Source organism: Micromys minutus (genome assembly GCF_963924665.1).
Source record: "Micromys minutus genome assembly, chromosome: 14".
NCBI lineage: Eukaryota > Metazoa > Chordata > Mammalia > Rodentia > Muridae > Micromys > Micromys minutus.
In genome coordinates, this window is record NC_137983.1 from 25,819,854 (window position 1) to 25,839,199 (window position 19,346).

The window sequence follows — 19,346 nt, forward strand, 5'->3', positions numbered from 1 at the left end:
TTCTTAAGAACCTGGATTAGTTAAAATATGCTGGAGATCCAGGCTGTCCCTTAGGTTAATAATGAAATAAGAACTTCAAAGCCATCCTTCGTTGTCTTAAATTTTTCTTTTTCCCCCTTTGAGTTAGTCCAGAAGTTTAACCAGCTCACATCTTTTACAGATTTCATAGGCCTGCTTTTAGATTGGAAAAGCCCAGGAATGTTCTTATCACATAGCACAGCGATGTTCAGCCTCCCTAACACTGCTGCCCTTTAATACGGCTCCTCATGTTGTGGGACCCTCAACAATATTTTTTTGTTGTTACTTCATAACATTAATTTTTCTCCTGCTATGAATTGAAATATAAGTATCTGATATGTAGGATATCTGATGTACAACTCCTGTGAAAGGTTTGTTCAGGGGTCATGATCCAAAAGTTGAGAACCGTTGATGTAGCAGCTATAAGGTGTCCCTCTGTTCAAGGCCAAAGAGTTGCTATCAATCGACCAATGAGATTCACGTAAGGTGCTTAAACTAAGTGCTATTTTCATGACCTTGTAGAGCAGGCTATTTCAGGGAGAGGATGTCACCGTTTCCACTCGCAGGAGCACAGCAGACCTCCCAGAATCACAGATTTTAATGTACACACCTAATGTTTGGGTGTGTGTGTCTGGGAGTTGGAAGTACTAGAGACCAAGCCTGAGGCAACACTCAAGTTCCAATGAATGACACTCCCAGCCACAGAACTATTTTATCTTACGGCATGAAGCATGCAGTTTAGTTTTCTTTCAAATTAGTCTCTAATACTTTATGAGAACTGGTCAAAGTTCAGAGCTTGAGTAATCTCTCCATCTCATTCTCTGTCTCTGCCTCTCAGTCTGTCTCTGTTTCTTGCCCCATGTCTCTGTGTCTCTGTCTCCCCTTCTTACTTTTGCTCTCACCAAGAAAACCTCAGTTGTTTCCCCCAACATGAACTTCAGATCTAATTAAAACAGGAAATGAAAATGGTCTTCCTTAAAGATCTTCAGGTCTTTCGGGGTCCCAGTCCTTTACCCTTTGCAGCAACAGAAGCATCTGCCACCCCATCTTCTTTCTCTGTAGAGAGAAAAAAAAAAAAAATAAAAGCTTCCAGAAAGAAAAAAAGAAAAAAAAAAAGCTGTCTTGTAAGCCTTCTTATCTAAGCAAGGTTCTTGTTTAGGTGTCTGTGGGGGCTCCTGTAAGTAGCGGTAGATTGGGACAAGCTGGTTCTGCTCTGGCTTGCTCCCTGGAAAATAGTTTGGCTGTGGAGTCTGTGCTAGTTCTCATGAATGTGAGATGGAAGGCCACACAAGAAGGGCAGGCAGAGTCCAAAAGTCAGTTACTGTTTCCTCTGCCAATGATTTACTAAGTGGCTTTGAGGAAGACACTCACTTCTTTCATGTGATAAAGCTATTCAATCCGAAGGGGCAGCGGCGACGTTTTCTTATCTTCTCAGAAGCCAGAAGCTATAAAGCCAAGGCCATGGCCAAGTCAGCTTTAAGGTATTCGTCCTGGAAACTTTTGTAAGGAAGCACAGGAAGGCTCAGCTGGAGGAAATACAGACTGAAAGGGAAAGTGAGGGAGCGTAGGTCTGGAACAAACCCTGAAGGGGAAAGAACAGAGCATGAGATCCTGGGTAGGAAAACACAGACAAATACTTGGAACTCCATTCGCAGGAGCCTTTTCCTTAAAACCAAATTCCCAGTGGCAGAAGCCTAAGGCTATAAGAGGTGTTCAAGGATTTCAAAGAAAGAAAGACTTTATTGTAAAAACCCACTTCTTTAAAAATTGAAAGTCTAGAAGTCTCAATCAGGAACACGTACACCAACCTTTCCACCACACCCCCTGGAAATCCCTCTCCTTCTTTTGCTTAATGTGTATGAATTTGTGTTGGAATCCAAAAATCTAAAACAGCCCAAGCAGTCACAATCGTCAAGCAAAGCAAGATCTTTATTTGAATTAGGCAACAAAAACTGACCAGGTACAAACTCAGGAGCCAACTGTGTCTTCGAACATTCATCTTAATAAGTGTTACGGTAAATATTTAAAGGATGGATTGTTTCTTTATTGCCCCCCCCCCCCCCCCCGAGGTCTCACTCCGGGGATGCTGATCTAGTGTGGAACTGAGCACACTGATTCTGTCACTGGGTCCATGAGCAACATTCTCCAGGAGATCCCCTTCCCAGGTGGTTCACTCCGCCCACCCTGGTGCTTCTGCCCCCAGCGTGTTTCTTCACCCTCCTCTTCCCGCCCAACACAAAAAATCTAAGACCCGATAGCTTTTCATGAATGTTTCTATATTCAATTCTCAATCCCACAAATTCTCTATACAATAAGATTACATCCAATAGGCAAAGACACAAACTGCTCTTCTATATGAGATAAAATGACCTACAGAAACACTTAAAATATTCATATTTACCTATTTCCAATTACGGCCACCAAAGTCTAAGTCTGCTTTCTCCAGCTCCATATTGATTTCACCTATCTCCACTCCTCTTTCATTTTCCTACCTATTCTCTGCCTCCTGTCCAATAATTTATCACCTTAACATTAATCTACAAGTAAGTATCTAAGCAGATGACAAAACCGTATTGTACTCAGGCAGATACTGATCAGTTGGGGCCACAAAACAGATTTGGGAGCTGAACTGAAACCCTGACTCAGAATGGTACAAGGTTGTTAAGCCCCAAATTGACAAATATTCTTGCCAAGTTATAAGTACATTTTCCTCGCCAATCAGAATCTAAGGAAGGGGGCTTCCTAGGGAACATGTCTTTGTGGTTCCTGATCCCATTCGTTGGGTTATTCAACTGGGGCAGGGCAACTTGCCTAGAATTCATGTTTCAACTTGACATGAATTCTTGACATGTCAGATACCCATATCCATGTCTCTTTTTGCCAAGCAGGATGTCAGTTCCCCAGAGAGGTCTTGGGAACTTCAACTTTATTTGGCCTTTATTCAAAATGGAAGTTTTTACTCAAAATGGCTTCAGTTGAGTTCTGCCTTACATCTGTACAAAATAACAGGCTTCATAGTGACATTTTCAAAGGTCCATTTAAATCTAATTTGGTCTTATTTGCCCCCTCTGTCCTCTCTCCACACCTCATTTGCACCCCCCCCCACCTTCTTCTTCAGAGTTTTCTTACTTTCTTTTTCTTTCTAAATAAGTCTGGGTTCTCAGTAGAAGGGAAAATGTACTATGTCTGTCTCTCTGACTCGGGCTTATCACAGTTAACATGATGAGCTCTAGCTATTCTCCCACAGGTGGCAACAGTTCAATTTTCTTGGTGGTTGAATAATATTTCATTTTCTTCCAGTGATGGACTCCTAGCCTGATGCCTTAATTTGGCTATCATAAAACATCATTTGCTGTCTTAAAAGTCTTTCCAAACAGATCCAGGAGTAGTGCAGTTGGTTCACAGAATAAATTTATTTTTTGAGTCATTTGGGAAATCTCTGTACTGATTTGCATAGTAAATGAAGTAGTTTGTGTTCCCACCAGCAGTGAAGAAAGGTCCCTTTTCATTTTTGCTGTATTTGATTTCTTGATAACAATACTAACTGGAGAATAAATTATAATAAGGTGTGTGTGTATGTGTGTGTGTGTGTGTGTGTGTGAAGTACATGTGTGTGTGACCATTCGACACTTGACAATGCAGTATTTCCCCTGCCTCCCACAATTCCCTTTTGACTGAAGATGTTTTAAATGTAGTGTGCACACGTATGTTCATGGGGGCACATGTGTTTGCAGTACATGTACATGGATGTGTGCATGAATATTGGAAAGCAGGGGTCAATCACGAGTGTTACTCATTCAGATGCCATTTGCCCTGTTTTATGAGGGGAATTGTTTCCTGGCCTGGACTTACCTAGGAGGCTAGGCTAGGTGCCTAATGAGCCCTGGGGTTCCACTTCTTTTATGCCCTTGTGTTGGAAAGCAAGCACCCAACACTATGCCCAGGGCTTCTAACTTGGTTCAGAGTATTGGTCTGCAGTTCTCATGCATCTGCCACAGGAACATCTGGATCTAACTATATCGTTATGCCCTAATCTCTTTCTCACTTTTTTATTGATCTTTGTGAATTTCCCATCATGCACCCCAATCCCACTCATCCCCATCCCTTCATATCTGCCCTCTGCCCTTGCAACCCCTCTCCCCGAAAAGAAACAAAAACAAAAGATAACAAAAACATCTCACCATAGAAGCTGCAGTGTGTCAGTGTGTCACCCAGCGCACCCTTCTGTTCAAACATGTTTACTTGCAAACGGTCATTGCAAGGAACCCTGGACTACCTGCTGTGCTGCTCATGTGAGGTGCTGACTTCTCATGCCTTGGTGGCCGTTTGTACTCCCTTTTGAGACGTGTCCTTTAGGTTAGCTCCTGCCCATTTGTTGATTAGATCATTTGTTCTTTTAGTGCCTATGGTTTGAGTTATTTACATAATTATACTTTTTTGATGTTTACTACTCTTTCAGATGGGTGGTTGGCTACTTTCTATTTCAATTATGTAGGCACTATTTTCATTCTGATCACTGTTTGTATGCAGAAGCTGTTCATTTGGTACTATCTCAGCTGTCAGCTCCCGGGTCATTTCACGAACTAGTGTAGGGCTATTCAGAAAGCCGCTGGCTGTGGCTGTCTCTCCTAAAAAGTTGTTTGGACCTCTTGTTTATTTATTCTTCATGTGCACGAGTGTTTGGCCTGCATGTATGTCTGTGCACTGTGTTCATGAAGTGTTTTCAGAGGCCCCAAGAGGGCATAGATCACCTGGATCTGGAGACATAGGTAGCTGTGAGCCACCCTGTGGGTGCTGGGAATCAAACCCAGGGCCTCTAGAAGTTCAGCCATGTGCTCTTAACCACTGAGCCACCTCTCCCATTCATGACTGTCTCCTATAAAGGTGTTTCCCTGTGTTTTCCCCGAGTAGATCTTACGTTAAGATCTCTGGCACATTTATTGTTCTGTTTCTACAGGTGTGTTGTAGGTGATTCCTCTCACAAGGTCTTTGGGAAAACCATATTTTATAGCAGCAGTGGTTTTGTTGTTGTTGTTGTCTTGTTTTTACAAAATCATCTGTGTTTATTTTATCATCCCTAGGAGTTATGCGTCAGCTGGGGTGAGGGAGTGTGCCAAGTTGAATCCAAATTCTTCCCTTGAGCCTCATCTTCGAGTGGCTGTTCCTCAGCTCATATTTTGGGAGCCCAATCAGTCTTGCAGAGGAGGTTGGTTTGTAAGAATACGGCACGAAATGTTGTATTTGACTCCTTGGATCTTGTCTCAATTTCTGCTAACTGTTGCATAGTGATATAAACAGGCTCCACTACATGCCTCCCCATGCTTCTACATGCCTCCACATGCCTCCACTTGCCTCCCCATGCTTCCACATGCCTCCACATGCCTCCAGCATGTGAGCTGCTCTGTGTCACCTTCCCTGTCATGGAGATACTGAGCCCCTGGAACCGTGAGCCAAGGCAAGTCTCTCTTTCTCTGAGTTGCTTCTGTCAGGTATTCCTTCACAGGGACACACAGTCATCGGTACAAAAGTCCTCTTAAAATTCTCCAGTCTAGTTTAGAAAGCCACCTTACTTATGAGCCTGAACAATCTCTGAGAATGATCAGGATGAAAGGCACAAGGTGTGACTTGGCGTCCTGCCATCACAGCACGATCCTGTGTGGTAGAGCCTTTTCCACATGAGTGGGAAGCAAACCAAGCCCCCAACAGGAGAAAGAAGCTTATTTCTTCCTGAGATTCAGTCTCTTAAGTTTACTTGCCTAGAGAACAGCCTGAAAACAGCACAGCACAGAACCTTCCAGAGAGGTTGCCTTTATCCCCCCTCTCCCAGAACAATTTCTGAAAATGGATGCTGAAAGTATAGCTTGCACATTGCAATGCCTTGAATTCCCCTCTTCTTCACTCCCAATAGCACTGCACTGGATCCAATTCCAGGGATGGGGCACATTACTGCGGGAGCTTTCGGGGGAGCATCCCTAAACCCCAATGCTGTCCGTAAGCACAGATACTTTCAGTGGGGCAGGGCAACGAGCGAGGGTGGGAAATGACTAGATGTTCTGCTGACTGCGACCCTCGCTGTGATAACACGGAGCACAGTGTCTGCTGTGGTAAACGTGTGCAGAGTTGTAGTCAGTTTTTAACTGAAAATAAGTGTTTTTCATACAACATATTCTGATCACTGTGTCCCCTCCCCAAAGTCTTCTCAGACCCTTTCCACTGCCTCACTCACCCAACTCCATTCCCTCTTTTTCCTTCTCTTTGGAAGACAAATGCACCTTTCAGGGGGCAGTCATGATAGGCCTCTGTCTGTAAGCACACCATAGCATCAGTAATAGTGTCAGGTCTTAGGGCCTCCCCTTGAGCTGGATCTCAGTTAAAGCCTGAAGAAGCTGAGGAGGAGGGTGACCCTATAGGAAGACCAGCAGTCTCAACTGACCTGGACCCCCAAGCTCTCTCAGACATTGAACCACCAAACAGGTAGCATTCACCAGCTGATATGAGGCCCCCAGCAACTGCTGAGTCTGGGTTCAGTCAGAGAAGATGCATCTAACCCTCAAGAGACTGGAGGCCCCAAAGAGATTAGAGGTCTGATGGGGTGGGGTTTGGGAGTTTGGGGTAGGGACATCCACTTGGAGAAGGTAGGAGGAGGTATGGGATGTGGATCAGTCAGAGGGTGGACTGGGAGGGAGATAAAGTCTGGACTATAAAAATAAGATTAAAGAATAAATTTTTTATAAAGAATAAAGGAAAAGAAAACAAATGCACAAACAAAAAATTGAACAAATCGGATTTAAAATACAATAAAGAGAAAGCATGAGAAATATGTGTGTGTGTGTGTGTGCACACACACACACACACACACACACACACACACACATACACACACACACTAAAAAACACAACAGTAGAAACCATAATATACAAGCCAAAGGCCAGAAAGACAAAAATGGCCAAACAAAGAGATAACAGACAAAAAAAATATTCTGGGCATGTAGACTTTCAATCTATGCATATTTAGACTGTTTATCTACTCCCAACACTTTCATATATGTACCTGCATGTATTTGAAACTTTTTCTTTTCTTACTTGTTAAATCTTATCTATTTATATGTGTTGGGGGGTTGCGGGTTTGCTCGCATGCTCCAACATATCTGCAGAGGTCAGAGGACACCTTATTGGAATCGGGTTCTTCTTGCATGTGCTTCTGGGGATCAATTGAGGGGCTCAGTGGTGAGAACTCCACGTACTGAACAATGTCCTCCGTGCTACCTACAGACATCTTGAATTTGCTTGTCGAGGCCCTGGCATAAGAACACAGTCTTAAATCCCTTTAAAGTTGGAGCCTGTTGAGCTAAAGAAACCAGCACAGAAGTTCCTTTTCTATTTCCATAAACTCTATTTTCATAAACAGATCACACAGATTACAAACAGTTGTGATTTATTAACATAATTATCGGTGATGTCCTGAAAGAGAATGGGGGATAATTAAGATTTATTCCTTGAATTTATCATTCTCTCCCTGAAACTACTAGTGACTTGTTTTCCCTCAGCACAAACATGCCCCAAATTTCCCAGGTTCCCTGTAGCAGTTTCTCTCTTTCTATTTTTAATGTGTCACATAATTTAATGCTATTTCTCAAAGGGCCTGATTCAAACGTGTATCAATTAGTTTTTTTTTTTTTCTTCTTCTTCTTCTTGCTGTGATGAAATCCGCCAACAAAATCAATCTAAGAGAGAAAAGTTTATCCTGACTCATGTTTTTTGAGGGTCCAGTTCACCACAGCAGGGAAGTCCTGCCTGGAGTAGTTTGAGGCACCTGGTCACATCAATCCCTCAGCCAGGGAGTGGGAAGGAATGACTCTTTATACTTACCCCACTCTCTGTTTCTATTCAGCCCAGACCTTAGCCCACAGCATTGCTGCTGCCCACTTAGGGTGGCTCTTCCTGTCTTATTTAACCCAGTCTGGTCAAACCTTCATAGGCTTGCTTAGAGGCTTATCTGCCATAATCTTTTGGAAGTTTGCCTGAAGAATTGGGTCTTGGTGATTCTAGATACAAACTGGTTTGCTGTTTGCCTTTATGAGCTTATCAGATTCGGCTCGTGCTTTGGAAGCCTTTATAAATACCCACGTGCACATTCATCTCTTGATTTTCCCATGTGATTAAATGTATAGTTTCTACCTGTGAGTAGTTCAAATTGATACCAGCTGTCTTCTGAGTTAATGTGCATACCTTGGGGACAAATCTGGCCTTGTGCATATCTTTAATCAATTTATTTAAAGAAATCAGAAAAACTAAATGTAAGGTGTTTTCTATAAATTAACCAGCTTTAACCAAAAACAAACAAGCAAACAAACACCTATGGTGAACCTCGAAGAAAGGCCAGATACCTATTTGTAATTAAATAAGAAAAAAATAGACATTGCCTTTAGATGCAATATTTTCTCTTAGTTTATACCCTGGATGTGAGAACTTGTTACAATAAAATTTACTGGGGAAATTGGTAAATTATATATGGAAAATTGATGATAATGAAACAGCACTACACTTCAAGATTTTAATAATAGCACAGAAGTTATATAAGATATTATCCTGTTCTGAAGAGACACAGACTGGATGTATTTAAAAGTTAGGGGTATGATTTCATCTAAGTTGATTTAGATATCTCTCTGAAGGGGGTGATTAATCATGAAGCAGATGTAAATATGCAAAAGTCCTGCTGTATACATTTGGTTTCATGGTCTTTTTTGCAACTTTTTCAAAGTTCGCACTTATATCAAATCAAGGACTTATTAGAAAAGTCATAAAACAGACTTATTTGGTTGCACTATTTGCCTTTCTTAGGGTGTCACACAGGGTTCATTTTGTAAGCTAGAATAATCACTGTGGCTTCTAGTTATTTACTTTTCTAACTGTTCTTGGAATCAAAATCATAGGTCAGAACAACACGGGCTTTTCTTACCGTCTGCTATGTAATGTGGAATCTGATACAATGTTAATTCTGAAGGCACCTGTGTATTGAATGAAAGCACCATCTGTCAAAAGGTTACAATGCTGTGAGGCCATAAAGGCAGAAGACATCCAGCTGTCAAACCCTTGGAAACCACGGGGGTGTTAGGATTGGAGGGCGGAAGCTTTAAACAATTTATACAGCCTCCCAAAGAATAGGTGCAGAGTGGTCATTCCTCAGTCATTCTGACAGCAAAATGGGTTTCAATCGAAATGACTGAAAGCAAGATAAGAATACAAGAGTAATGAATCTGAATGTTAAAATGAAGTTCTCTTGACTGTCACCTTATGCTGGTCTTTAGCCTTTATGACTTTCAATTCAGTTATATGTTATGAGGGACAACTAAGTTCCATGTTTTGTAATAAGTGGCTTTTAGAAAACAGTGTGTGTGTGTGTGTGTGTGTGTGTGTGTGTGTATGAGCACATGCATGTGTACAACAGAGAGAAGAGGGGGGAAGAGGAAGAGAGAGGATATGTGTGTGTGTGTTTGTGTGTGTGTGTGTGTGTGTGTATGTGTATGTGTGTATGTGTATCTCCTGAAGGGGATGGAGGAAATTTAAAAATTTGGTTGAATGAGTACTCCTGCAGCAATGGGACCAAGTATCTGTTGACCATTGCCCCAGGAAGCAGTTCTACCCATGTCTAGCTTAGTGAGCCTGTGCTTATGTTGGGGTTACTTATGGAAGCATAGCACAGGGGTAAACCTATAGGACTCATGTCTAAAAAGTCCACTGCAGCCTGTGTAATGACTCACAAAAGCAGAGTCTCTAAAGCTCCCAAGCACAACTTGTAGGCAGCTCCACCAAAGAGCCCAAGCTCTTTCACTATTCAGAAAAACTTTAGCTTCTACCTTTTTCTTGAGCAGTTTCAGAGTGTTTGTCGAGAGAGAAAGATTGCAGGAGCCAGAGCACCTCGAGGAATGTAGTCGAATAGCATTTTCTGGACACAGAATGCTGCTACATATGTAAATTCACAAGAGTTGGGATAGCCCGAGCAAGATCAAGTCCAGTAAGCCTTCCATGTGGATTCAGGAGAGGCACAAAGGACCCCACTCCTTCCAGAGTACCTACTGGCACATAATGGCTGCAAGTAGAACAGTGTTTTCTTCAGGAATATGTCCCATGACAAACTGCTCCTGTTCTAGTGGACAGCCTACATCCATGCAGATAAGGGCAGTACTAGACTGGGTTATTTAAAAACAAAGCAAAATCAGAGGACATGATGTTTGGAGGGAAGGGGTCTGAAAGGAGTAGAAGAATGAAGAAAAAGAATATGATCCAAATATACTATGGTTTGTATATGCTCAGCCAAGGTGTGGCACTATTAGGATGTGTGGCCCTGTTGGAGCAGGTGTGTCACTGTGGGCATGGGCTTAAGACCCTCATCCTAGCAGCCTTCAGATGATGATGTTGAACTCTCAGCTCCTTCTGCACCAAGCCTGCCTGGATGCTGGCATGCTCCTGCCTTGATGATAATGGACTGAACCTTTGAAACTGTAAGCCAATCCCAATTAAGTGTTGTCATTTATAAGACTTGCCTTGGTCATGGTGTCTGTTCACAGCAGTAAAACCTTAAGACAACACAGCATGCAAGTATGAAATTCACAATGAAAGGCTCATGAGAGTATTCAGATTGCTTGGAATTTGAATTTTAGATCCTTATTAGTAAATGTTCAAACACTCAATTTCATGAGGAGGATGTAGCAGACTTCCTCCAGGTTTTGTGGCTCATCTATAGGGCATTCGTTTAAGCTCTAAAGTCACTCAGGGCATTCCTACCTGCAATCTTGCCATTCCTGAGAAGTTCTATAAGACCAGTGTTTGTCATCCCTTGAGGGACTCACCTTTCCCAGTTTCTAGTGAGGTTGGCCTTCATCATGGCCATGCTTCCTGAAGAACCCCCAGAACAAGATGTCACAATCCATGAATCCATCCTGCACATGGCTCTTACCACTGAGAACATTCTCAGCTCTTCATCTAGGTTCATAGCTCTGGAGCTCTGGCTAAAAATATGGTAAACCTTATCAAAGGCTTGGTGCAACATAAACTCCTCTTCATACTTTTCTCTCTTAATTTTGTTAACTGAGTTCAGAATTGTTTCATTAGGTCTGTTTTCTAGTTCACCAGTTTCTTTTCGGCTATATCTATTCTACTTAATCTATTTACTGAGTTTGCAATCTCTTATAAAAAGATGTATCTCTCCATGTTCATTCATGCCACACGTGTGCAGATGCCCACAGGGTACAGAAGATAATGTTGGAATCATAGGAGGTTGTACATTTCTGACATGGGTGCTGGGAACCAAATGCTTTGAATAACAGGAAGCGATCTTAACCACTGAGCCATCTCTCTGACCCCGAGTTTATAATTTTAAAAATAATTTTAGTTTTTTAAAAAACCATAGTTGATATCGAAAAATATATTCTCATGTTCTCAAATCCCACTTTTAAGTCTCATATTTTTGTCAAGATGGAAAATACAATTCTGTTTTATTCAATATTTAAAAATTTAATATCTGAAGTCTTTGTGGTTCTTTTCTGTTGTCTTTGTTAATTTTATCTTATGTTTTATTTCTCCCACTTTTTGTGTAGCTAATGTGAATTTGGGTTCTTTTTAATGGACATGCATTAACTTCTGGGAGAAGTAGCATGCTCTTCTCCACTTTTTCAGCCATCTTAGGAAAACAAGCTCTGTTTCTAGACAACTTGAAACAAGATTCTGTTATCTGTCTCTCTCTCTCCCTCTCCCCCCTTTTCCCTCCTTTTTCTCCCTCTTTCCCTCCCCCCCTTCCTCTTTTTCAGTTTAAAGGTCTTTTTTGTGCTATTTCTGAAAGACTGGCTTTGTTTTCAGTTTTCCTTAGGCTAAAGATCTGTTGAACTTTGATGTCCTAGCATCATGCAAGAAATCCTCCCATCCTCTTCTCTCACTTGGTCCTGGATTTATGGTTTGTCTTTATCCATGGCAGCTGTCCCGGTGGGTACTTTTGCTCTTTGGTGCTTAGCTCCACCCCTTTGAAAAGGGGAGCTGGCTTATGACTTACATCAATCACAGCTGGGTTTCTGTTTTCATGTTGCTTTTGGCCTCTTTCTTTTGTGCCAGTTCAGAATGCCATTAAAGATCTACCTTTCCCCCTTAATTCAACATGTTGGTTATTTTTTTATTGGTAGTGTTTTTCAGGATGCTGGGTCTGTAACAGGGCCAGAAACAGAAGTGGGTTCTAGTCCTCCTGACAGCCAATGAGAAGAGGGAAATCTAATCAATTATATGGTCATTGGGGCCAGAAGAAAAATGACCCTTGATGGCTTTGGAGAAATGCAACAATTTTTGGCAGTGAAGCAAGACTGAAAATTTTCTTAGCAGCTATTCCAGCAGATACTAGTGTCTCTTATTTTCCTTGGATGGTCCCACAGTCCAGGCAGCCCCTCCACTATTCTTCACAACCAATGTACTTTAGATGACCAAAGTAGATGATATGTGAGGATAAAACTCCTGTAAGACATTTCTCTTTCCACTTTGTGTTCTAACAGTAATATGGGCTTCAAATCAAGGTGGTTTCCCTAAAAGTCTTGGGAATCCTCATGTCCAGATTTTGCAGTTTTCTAGAGGGCCCCAGACCAACTGGGGTCTCTTGTTGCCCAGACGTGGAAGGCGATTTCTCAACCAGGCAGAGAAGGACTAGGTTCTAAATGACGTGTGTGGAACTGGTCTACAGGTGTAGTAAAGCTGAGTCATGGCATCTTTTACACCCATGTTTATTGCATGTTACAATTCTGAAAGTACAGCTTCAGATAAGTTGAAATCAAAGATCAGAACACTTTGATGTGAACAGCTTGCCAATCCGCTACTAGTGTTTTGTATTCTGCTATAGTCACACACCATTTAGTTTGCTTTCCTAGTACATAGGGGTCTGAGGAATTCTGACTTGACGAGAAGAGATCACTAAGAATAAAAAAGCTAACTAATATTAACTAAAAACAAGAAGGTGTTTTTTAGATATTGAATAGATCCTGCGGCGGATGCAATGTGTTGGATCATCCTTGTCAAGCTGACACAAGCCTGCGTCACCCAGTAAGTAGAGAACCTTAAGTGAATAATCGCCTCTGTCAGAAAGACCTATAGATATGTCTGTGGGTTATGTGCTTACCTGCTAATTGGCATGGGAGGGACCATTCTCCTGTGGATGCTGTTGTGTCTATGCATGTGCTCTCAGGATAGATTTTTTAAAAAGTAGCTGAGCCCTGCTCTGCTCTTGCTTGACTTGGCTTTTCTTTAATCTGTGATAAGGACAAATAAGCCCAATAAACCCTTTCTTCCACAAGTTTCTTTTGGTCATGGTGTTTATCACAGCAACAGAAACCAAACCAGCCCAGTTCTGTTTCTTGTCCCCTTGACAGAAAGCCTGGAACAAAAGGAGGGAGGGCTCATTTGCTGTACTAATGGTATCTGGGACTGCTGGCCATAGTCTTTGCTCCATTGAATACGGTTCTCTAGTGAAGCCAGTGGAAAGTGCTGTAGGACTTCTAACATCATGACGGACAGGGGGAGACACTAAGAATCATGTATGGCTTTGAAAAGTATTTCCCCAGTGACCTATTTGCTCCAGTAGGTCCTTACTTCCTAAAGGTTCCACAGAGTTCCAAAAGAGCAGCAGATCAAGCACTGAGCGCCGGATCCTGTGGAGGAATAAGTCATATTTCAACCAAAACTGAAGGCTCGATCTGTCTCTGCTTACGTTAAACAATGTGACACTGTTTATTAAAATCTTGTTTGCAAGGCTATGTCAGGTAAGTCGTCACTTTAAATGCAGTGCTAAAAGATACAGCTACTTAAACTCTCTATACCTGGGAGAGGTAAAGAGAAGGAAAATTTGATATTGCAAATTAGCTTCAGTGAATTGGTAATACCAGGTACCAAGGAGGGACTTATGGGTGGGAGAAAAAGCTTCAATCCAAAGAGAAATGACTGTCCTGTAACTTCAGCTGGGCTTTGGGGCAGAAACAAAGGGTTGAAAGCAATTGTGTGGATCCCTTTATCCTGTGAAGAGAGTGAATGTTCTAAGAGAGAGTTTTCCGTTGTTTGTTAGGAATAATAGAAAGTGCTGTGAAGACCTCATGACATGGATTGGAAAGACTGAAATAAATCGTACCTTATTGGCCAGAACCCTAATAGAAGAAATAGCACCCAGAGTGATTGTTGATTCTGGCCATGTTCTGAATTTAGCAAAAATTCTAATCCATTTTGGAAACTTTTACCTTCTATAAAATTATTAAGGTATATTCCTGTCCTGATATGTAGAACATGTTTTCTCTATCATGCAGCATATGTGATAAGTTTATAGTCAAATAACATGCTTTGTTTTCAATGGTTTCTATAGTTAGTTTTTAGCCTCTAACTCACTTTTTCCTTCTGGATAACTTCTCTGCAATGACACGAAGGCCACACAGTAGACACAATACACAGATCCCAACCTTTATTTGGCAAGAAAAAGGATTATTTTTAGGTTTTGGATTTTCTTTCTTTCTTTTTTTTCACTTCCTTCTTCTCAAAAATATGTTCAGTTCTGCCAGTCAAAAAACATTCTATTTAGTGTGTATATTCAGGCCTATGAGTAAATTCTGAATCTATAATTTTGTTAAAATTTATAGAAAGAGCTTCAAGAATAGGCCCTTCCTTTCTGTTCCCTGGCTGGTTGGAACTGAGTTAGTTCCAATAATACACAATGTTTCCCACAGGCTATTTTTGCACAAGTTTGGAAAACATGTGTTAAGGAATACTTCTCTGTCCAAAGAAGATTTAAATATTAATAAAACGACCACTTAAGTATGTCTGCCTCTAACCCCAGTATATGGGAGAATGAGGCAGAAAACCCATGACCTCAGTGCAGGCTTGGTCACACATGGCTCTGTCTCAAACGCCACCTCAGAAAAGATTAATTAACCACTTACAAAAGATAAGAATGGTCTGAGTTACAAGTCTCAGCATGCTACTACTCTCTGGTCCATGGGGTGTAAGAATATGAGTGGTGTGTGTGCGTGTGTGTGTGTGTGTGTGTGTGTGTGTCTGTGTATATGTGTGTGTGTGTGTGTCTGTGTTTATGTGTGTATGTGGTTGTGTCTGTGAGTGTGTCTGTGTGAGTATGTGTGTGTGTATGTATCTGTGTGTGTCTGTGTATGTGTGTGAGTGTGAGTCTGTTGTGTATGTGTGTGTGAGTGTGTGTGTCTGTGTGTGTATGTGTCTGTATGTGTGTGTGTGTGTGTGTATGTGTGTGATATGTGTATGTGTGTGAGTGTGTGTGTGTGTGTGTGTGTGTGTTGAAGAAAGGAGGTAGGAGTAATGCAGATTCTTTGCTATTCTTTGTTAAGTTCCATTCTTAAATGGAAAGACTATTTTTAAGTTGTGCTAGTAAAATAGCAATGAGATTCCTAGTCAGAATCTACATGGCAGGAATCAAATCTCCTGGGAGGGGAGGTTTTGTTTCACAGCATCAAATTTAAACAGCCTTTCCTCTTAAAAATTTGAAATCACCTAACTTACCTTCTACTCAGTTGATATCTTCTGCAAATTCATGCTTTTATTATGAACAGGATCTTAGCATTGTCAGTAAAAGTCGGAAGTTTTCCGTATACACAGGAAGCATGGGGTATAGTCACCACCCATGTGTTCTTCAGTGCATGACCATTCGGTGATGACTGGTGTGCTTCCCATTCCCACAAATAAAAAGGAACCCACAGGGTCCATCCCTTTTGCTCTGATGGTCTTTCAGGCCTATGTTAACTGGAGACTCTACAAAGTGGTCCATAGTGGTGCACGCGTACGTGAAATTAAACATCCAGGGTCCTTACACATGTTAAGCAAGACTGAGCTACCCTCCCAGCCCTCTTGGGTGAACAGGTGACAAGTCTCAACTACAGCACTGCCAACAGGAATATGCGCATAAATATAGAATACTAAATCAATGCCCCTCCTCAGAGATCAAGTCTTACCATTATTGGATGGGGATAGCCAGTGTCACTGTGATTCGTAAACTGGGACAATGGGGACTACGGAGGTAAGCTGTGTGACAACAAGCACAGGCTGAGGCTCCCTGTAATAGAAAAAGTGGGGATGAGCAGAGTTGAAAGAAAAAGATGAGAAGCTGAGCTCTAAGCACATTAATTACTTCCGGCTTTATGCACGCTTAAGACCATGTCCACCCCTGGACCTCCAATTGCACAGTCGTGACACCCAATCTACCTTTCAGCCAGTTTGAGTTTGTCTCCTGTTATTCAAAACCAAAAAAAGCATCTTCACTTTGAGTTTTCCCCATTGCAGGCTTTCCTAAGAGAACTGGACTTTAATTCTGTTTTATTTGCTTGCTCTCCATCTAATTTCTTTTCCTTTTGTCCGACCGATAGACAGATAAGATGGTTAAAATTCTATACTAATTATCAGGACCCAGAGTGAATTCACGATGCAGTTCAAATATTCGTTCCCTGCTTAAAAAAAACAAAAACAAAACAAAAAAAAAAAAAAACCAAAAAAACAAAAACAAAAACAAAAACAAAAACAAAAAAAAAACTGGGAGGTGTCTATACCTCCCAGGGTCTTACGTGGTCATGTTGAACACAATGCTTTCGCCTCTCGTTACTGTTGGGGGCTTGAGAGCACCCTGGGAGTTAACCTGTGGGACAACGTGAAGAGGAACATGCATTCTTTCACAGCACTTGTAGCTGTTACTTCATTCTCTGAGAGTTATGAATGGAGGCATTGTTGCAAGCCACTGTACCGTAAAGGCATTTAAGCCAGTTATTACTGCCTGTGGTGTCTGCTCTCAGAATGCCACAAACAACGAAAATTATGGCTTACAGAAGTGAAAAATGTAAGTTTTATAAGACCTAGCTGTGTGTCTGGCTCTGCATCTTCATTTTATTGGATAGTTCCTTTTATTGATGATTCTAAATCTGGGTGCTTGTAATTCTAATGGCTTCAAAGGGATGTTTCAGAATATATCACCGAACGTGTAATCATACAACAATTTACCTGTATGGAAGCGTGATTATTATTTCTAATACACTGAGTTATTCTCTAGGAAGCTGAATTAAATCTATTCAACATGGTGCATCATCTGAAACATTGGAATGTACCTAATTTCTAAATGTCACCTGTTTTGACTAAAAGATGTATTTTATTTGTAATCATATACTTTGCATGTTTTGTGGATGGGTGCATATGAGTAGCGGCTGAAGACATCACATCCCCCCGGGGCTGGAGTTGTAGACAAAGGTGAGTTGTCTGACATGGTTGCTGGAATATGAACTCAACTCTTTTGTAAATCCATTATATGCTCTTAAGAACTGGGTAATTGCCCCAGCCCCTCCTGAACACGTCTTGAGAGGCACTGAATTTAGATGAGTTGAGCTAAAATTTTTTTACGATAATTTTTGGAAGGTCTCTTTGATAACCCTTTCCCCTACCATAGTGAGGCCATCACGAATGTGGAGATCTGTGTCGCACACAGTTCAGATGAGCAATGTCTGTCTGTCCCTCATCTTCCCATCTTTTCCAGGTCATGATCAGACTCTGCCTTTGGTTAAGACTGATAACAGAATTCAAGAACAGCGTTGTCCTTAGCTCATCACGGCCCATGGTAGTAAATCACCCATTTCACCTCTTTTAACTCTCATGCAAATTAAAAGCTATTCCAGAGACATTTGCCAAAGAGTTGCCAGTGATTCATTTCTCAATTAGTTAACAGGAAATATGGTCCTCTACTGAATTTGTGTCTACATCGTTTTCCAGATGTTTTGGTGTCACTTAAATCAATCTAATTATTTAACTTAAAAAGTGTTAACAGATGATTGCTATCTTTTTTTTTCCTAAAGAAAGGCAACCAAGGCTAAGATTTCGATGAAATATTCTCACTTCAACGCCGTAGCGGTTGTAGTGCTTTAGGTTATATGTTAAGAAACCAGACTGGGGCTCAGCTCTTGCCCCTGAAGCCGGCCCAGTTCAGGGGGTGGGTCCTGACCACCCCTCATTTACATCCAGGACCTGGATCACAGCAACAACCATTTGCGGTTCCCCGGCCACCACATCAGCCCTACAAATGCCAGTGTCGATGTTTGAAAGCCAATATTCATCAGAACGGAGATTTCAGCGAGAGCTGTCTGAGCCCGGCTGTCCCTTCCCTCCTCAGTCAGGAGGTTCTAGAGACAATCGCCCCAGCTATCATTGGCAGATGTCAGAGCCCGTTGTCCCCACAGCTCCACCACCACTCAGGGATTCAAGAAGGAATGCCACGATTCACTCTATGAACATGAGGTCCCTGGGATTCCTGCCACCCTCCCCCCAACACATGGGTTCTAGGCAGCCATGGGAATCAAGCAGGAGCCCCGAGATTACTGTGCTGACTCAGAAGTGCCTAACTGCCAGTCACCCTACTTGAGAGGAAGGTATTTCTCATTTGGAAAGGACCGCAGGCTATACTTAGATGACACTTGCGTGGTGCCTGAAAGACAGGAAGGCAAAGTCAAGCAGGAGCCCACCATGTATCGAGAGGGGCACCCCTTATCAGAGGCGGGGCTCTCTGCAGCTGTGGCAGTTCCTCGTCACCCTTCTGATGACCCTGCCAGTGCCCACTTCATCGCCTGGACTGGCCGAGGCATGGAGTTTAAGCTCATAGAACCGGAAGAGTTTGCTCGGCGTTGGGGTATTCAGAAGATTCGGCCACCCATGAACTATGACAAGCTGAGCCGTTCCCTCTGCTATTATTCTGAAAAAGGCGTCACGCGGAAGGCGGCTGGGGGAACGGTAGGTCTACAAATTTGTGACCTGGAGGTACTTTTCTCCATGGCCTTCCTGGGCAATCAGCACCCGCTCCTGAAGTCAGAGTCAGCATGCCCCCTCAATGGAGAGGACACCCTGTCACTGACTCACTTTGAAGACAACCCTGCTTACCTCCTGGGCATGGATCACGGCAGCAGCCTCCCCTATGCTGAAGGCTTCACTTACTAAGTTCCTGAATGACTCATTGTACCTCCCGGAGAGCCCCACCGCGACTGGTCCTGGTCAAGGTACGGGGCTTCTTTCATTCATTTGCTTCTTGTGGACATCTACAGAGCAGAAAGGCTTTAGCTTGCCAGTTGATTTGAACTAATTCTGCACAGGGCTGCGTGCATCCTGCAGGGCTGTGTTATGCTCTGTACTGTGTACAATAAAGAAGATTGAATTCCTTTTAAGAGGAAGGAAGGAAGGAAGAAAAGAAAGAAAACAAAGGAAAGAAGAGAAAGAAACAAATAAATCAGACTCGGCTGGATACATGGCTTAGTGGTTAAGAGCACTGG

The 19,346-nt window shown here is 42.2% G+C and overlaps 1 pseudogene across 1 annotated transcript in view; it reads left to right on the forward strand.

Annotated features, from left to right (window-relative positions):
* LOC308429720 (ETS translocation variant 5-like) overlaps window positions 1-19,017 on the forward strand; it is a 144,027-nt pseudogene extending 125,010 nt beyond the window's left edge. The window contains exon 4 of the transcript in view: window positions 17,969-19,017. The product of the transcript in view is annotated as an ETS translocation variant 5-like (transcript). The remainder of the gene's footprint in view (window positions 1-17,968) is intronic.
* Window positions 19,018-19,346: the final 329 nt, after the last annotated feature.